At 47.2% G+C, this 4,995-nt stretch overlaps 1 pseudogene; it reads right to left on the bottom strand.

Annotated features, from left to right (window-relative positions):
* Positions 1–1,214: 1,214 nt before the first annotated feature.
* On the bottom strand, positions 1,215–2,691 carry LOC102848257 (annotated as a pseudogene).
* Between the last annotated feature and the right edge of the window lie 2,304 nt (positions 2,692–4,995).

Below are 4,995 nucleotides of genomic sequence, written 5' to 3'. Positions count from 1 at the left end.
TCCACACTCTGTTGGGTCACCTTTCTTTGGAATGGGAACAAATATAGATCTCTTCCAGTCAGTTGGCCAAGTGGTTGTTCTCCAGATTTCTTGGCACAACCTGATGAGCACATCCAGGGCAGCATCTGTTAGCTGAAATATGTCAATTGGTATACCATCTCTTCCTGGGGCCTTATGTTTTGCTATTTCCTTCAAAGAAGCTTGAACTTCTTCCTTCATCACCATAGGCTCTTGCTCATATGCTATTTCATTAAATTCTTCTGTGTGCCTGCCAATTCCTTTCGATACCGTGACTCAGTATAGTCTTTCCATCTCCTTTTAATGCTTCCTGGATCATTTAATATTCTTCCTAGAGCATTCTTGATTATAGCAACTCGAGGTTTGAATTTGTTCTTTAGTTCCTTGAGCTTAAGAACTGTTGAATGAGTTCAGCCCTTTTGATTTTCTGACTCTAGCTCCTTGCACATTTCATTGTAATATTTTGCTTTGTCATCCCTTGCTGCCTTTTGGAATATTCTATTCAGCTCCTTAGTATCTTGAATTCTTCCTTATGCTTTGGCTTCTCTACGCTCCAGTGCAATTGTCAGAGTTTCTTCTGACATCCATTTTGGTCTTTTTTTCCTCTTCAGTCTTTGTAATGACCATTTGCACTCTTCCTGGATGATACCTTTGACATTCTCCCACAGCTCATCTGGTCTTCGCTTCATTAGTGTTCAAGGCCTCAAACTTGTTCCTGAGATGGTTCTGAAATTCAGGTGGGATAAACTCAAAGTCCTATTTTGGTTCCCACGGATTCAGTTTCATTTTCCTCAGCTTCAGTTTTAACTTGCATGTGAGTAGTTGGTGGTCTGTTCCACAATCAGCTCCTGGCCTAGTTTTCACAGCTGATATCGAGCTTCTTCAGCAGTTCTTTCCGCAGATGTAATCAATTTGATTCTTATGCATACTATCTGGTGAAATCCATGTGTATAACTTGCATTTATGTTTCTTTTTTTAAAAAAAAAATTTGTGTGGACTTTATTTTGAAGAGGGAAAAAAATACAACCACCTGACTTAGTTGGGATCATAGGCTTTTAAAAGACAGTACTTCAAGCAGTGGATTCCCTCAGGGTGGGCTGAGGGCTTGACACTATGCCTCAGGTCTTCTGACCTCCTAGGCCCCGCACAGCTTCCTTCCTCGAAAGCTCGCAGCTAGAAGGGGCTTAAGTGGCCATTCACTTGGGCAACACATCAGAAGACTCGGACACCAGCTTCCCATCACAGGTCTCAATCTTCACAACAACTGCCTTGGAGCTGGTGCGGCTGAAGGTGCTGGAACCTCCACTGGAGCCGAAGTTCAGGCTGTAGTTGATTCCAGGGCTTGTGAGACCCCCGTAGCCTGAGCTCAGCCCACCGGCATAGCCACTGGTGGTCTTCGTGTGGATGCTCATGTTCTGCATCCCAGATTCCAGCCGGCTCTCCTCGCCCTCCAGCAGCTTCCTGTAGGTGGTGATCTCGATGTCCAGGGCCAGCTTGACTTTCATCAGCTCCTGGTACTCGCGCAGCTGCCAGGCCATGTCCTGCTTAGCGCGCTGCAGGGCAGCCTCCAGCTCGGCCAGCTTGTTGTTGTCGTCCTTAATGGCCCGTTCCCCACGCTGCTCTGCATCAGCAATGGCAGCCTCCAGGGAAGCTCTCTGGCCTTTGAGCCCCTCGATCTCAGCCTGGAGATGGCTGATACTCTGGTTCATCTCGGAGATCTCAGTCTTTGTACGACGAAGGTCATCTCCATGCTTTCCAGCCATTGCTTGCAGCTCTTCATACTTGATCTGGTACATGCTCTCAGCCTCTGCATGGCTGCGGTTGGCAATCTCCTCGTACTGGGCCGTGACATCAGTGATGATGCCATTCATGTCCAGGGAGCGGCTATTGCCCATGGACAGCACCATGGACGTGTCTGAAATCTGGGACTGCAGCTCATGGAGCTCCTCTCCATATACCTGCCTGAGGAAGTACACATCGTCACCCAGTCCTTCCAGGCGAGTCTCCAGCTCTACCTTATTCATATAAGCTTCATCCACATCCTTCTTGATGAGGACAAATTCATTCTCCATCTCTGTTCTCTTGTTGATCACGTCTTCGTACTTATTCTTGAAGTCTTCCACCAGTCCCTGCATGTTGCCCAGCTCTGCTTCCAGCTTCATCTTCTCCTGGCCAAGGGTCTCCAGCTGCCTTCTAAGGTTGTTGATGTAGCTCTTGAACATGGAACCCATGTTGCTACGAGATGTCTTCTGCTGCTGCAAGAGGCTCCACTTTGTCTCCAGCATCTTGTTCTGCTGCTCCAGAAACCGTACCTTGTCTATGAAAGAGGCAAACTTGTTGTTGAGGTTCTTAATCTGCTCCTTCTCCTGGGTGCGCACGGCCTGGATGTTGGGGTCCAGCTCCAGCTTGACGGGGTTCAGCAGGCTCTGGTTCACCGTGATGGCCGTGATGCCTCCCACACCACTTGCCCCGCTGTAGCCCCCAGCCTGACCCATACTGGCGCCCAGGCCTCCTCGGAAGCTGCCGCTGCTGCCCACCCGGGAGAAAGCCGAGGAGCTGATGCGGGTGCCGGGCCCGCTCGTGTAAGAGTGGCTGCTGAAGGCCCCGGGGGGTAGAGGAGGACATCTTGTAAGACTTCTGGGTTACCCTGATGGACATGGTGGAGGCTGGAAGTGAGGCAGCTGCAGAACCAGACAGAAGATAAAGAAAGGCCCAAGAAGCTCCTTCTAGGTGGGGGGACAACTCCCAGAGCCCTTTTTCTCATTTATGTTTCTCATAAAACATATTTGCAATAAATAAGTCATTGGTTGTGCAAAATTCAATCATTCTATCTCCAGCTTCCTTTCTGTCACTGAGTCCATGTTTTCCAAGTACTGAATCTTCCTCTCTGTTGCCAACTTTTGCATTCCAGTCACCCATTATTCATAAGTTTAAGGCATTACAGTCACCCATTATTATCAATGCATCTTGATTGCATGTTCGATCGATCTCTGACTGTCAAAGTTGGTAGAAATCATCTATTTCTTCTTTTGCTCTGTTGTTGGTGCATATATCTGAATGGTAGTGGTATTCACTAGACTTCCTTGTAAGCGTATGGATATTATCCTTTCACTCACAATGCTGTACTTCAAGACCGATCTAGAAATTACTTTTTTAACTATGAAAGCAACCCAATTTTTCCTCACCTTTTCATCTCCGGAGTAACATATCATATGATCAGCTGACTCAAAATGCCCCATGCCAGTCCATCTCATCTCACCAATGCCTAGTATGTCCATATTTATGCGTTCCATGTCTTTCTTAAGAACATCTAATTTTCCTACATTCATGATTCTCACATTCCGTGTTCCAGTCACTAGTGTCTGCTTACAACTCTTCCTCTTCCTTTGTATTTCCATACTTGAAAGCTCTACCTCCGTTGCCCTGTTAGTCTACGTGTGTTCTGTTGTACAAAGGGTTTTCAGAGGCCTGCTATTTCAGAAGTGTATGGCCAATCCTTCTTCCTAGTCTTTTTTTTTTCCTTCCTAGTCTGTCTTAATCTGAATGTCTGACAGACAAGCAATTTATAGAAAAGTGAAAGATATATTTGTCATTGTGGAGTTATACTAGTGATATAATGGTTAAAATGCCTGGTTGTTAACCAATACGTTTTACAGCATGGAAATCTTATAGGGGAAGTTCTACTCTTAGAGGGGTTGTAGGATCACTATGAATAAAAATTTACTTAAAGGCAGTGAGTTTGTTTTTGGTTTTGGTACCCCTATTTGGCTGTGTTGCCAACCCTTCTGGTACCCAAGTCTGCATCTAAGTCGATTATCTCACAACTACCTCGTCAGACTTTTGTTTCATTTAATTGTCCACCAATGCAAAACCCAGGCTAGCTTTTATTGCTATCTCTTCCTAATACATATACATACATATATACACATATATGTGTATAATTAATACATATAAAGTTATGCTTCGATTCCACATAATTTTGCAGCTATTTTATTAGACTTCCTCTTGGCCCACTTTTAGCCTGGACTCATTATTTTATCTAGCCTGAAGCTCAACATCATGGAAACAAAGATTCTCACCACTGGGCTCATTGGCAGCATCATGGTACACGATGAAGAAACTGAGATTGTTAACTTTGCTGGCGTCCACAATCAAAACACTCTTGGTACCAGCAGCTAAAATTGCATTGAGAAAGTAGGCTGTGAGGGATCTTCCCACAGTACTGAAGAGCAATGATGAAGAGAGTGTGTGAATGACGTTATTACTACTTCTCAGTGCAGAGCACTCGGAACCAGTTCTAAACGCTGAGAGGAGACTCAGTTTTCCTCCCTCAAGAGCCACTGGTGGATTCGAACCGCTGGAGAGGCGTGGCCTGAGGGTTAGCAAGCACAATCTTCACTAGACCTCTAGGGCTCCCTGTGTCCAGTGTCAGCTGAATCAAACGGACCTAAGAAGATGTGACGTGGTGGTCAGCACGCAGACTCTCAGATCAGGACCACTGGGTCCGGGTGCTACCTTCCACTAGTTATGACTCCTGGAGTAAACCACTTCTTAACTTCGCTATTGAAATGAGGATACTACTACCTGCTGGAGCATCAGAGACGAAGTGTAACTCTGGCAAGTGTGCTCGTTCTTTTCTTTGGAGGACAAATGCAGTATTCAAACACCGACTCCACTTGCCTGGGCGCCAGTCCCACTGTCTTTCCCCACTCTGGACCCGCTAACCGAGCTCGCCGCGTAGGTAACCCCGTCCCTCACAGACCAAAGACCCGGGCAGAGAGATCCCGGGAGCCGCCCGGGGAAACCCTTCTCCTCTAAGCTCTCAAGGCTGCGGTACCTCCGCCGCCGCGAGACGTTTGGACCCTGCCCGGCCCCCGTAGCTCCCCTTCCAGCAGGTGGTTCTGGACGTCTCACCGAACTCCGAGCGTGCACGTCGCCCCAGAGGCCGAGCCCACGCGCCAGCGCCGCCGCGGACCG

This window comes from Elephantulus edwardii, unplaced genomic scaffold (assembly GCF_000299155.1).
Source record: "Elephantulus edwardii isolate Elephantulus edwardi_28Jun2011 unplaced genomic scaffold, EleEdw1.0 scaffold00353, whole genome shotgun sequence".
In the NCBI taxonomy this organism is placed as follows: Eukaryota; Metazoa; Chordata; class Mammalia; order Macroscelidea; family Macroscelididae; genus Elephantulus; species Elephantulus edwardii.
Note: the sequence above shows the minus strand (reverse complement) of the source record. Positions and strands in the feature narration are given on the sequence as shown.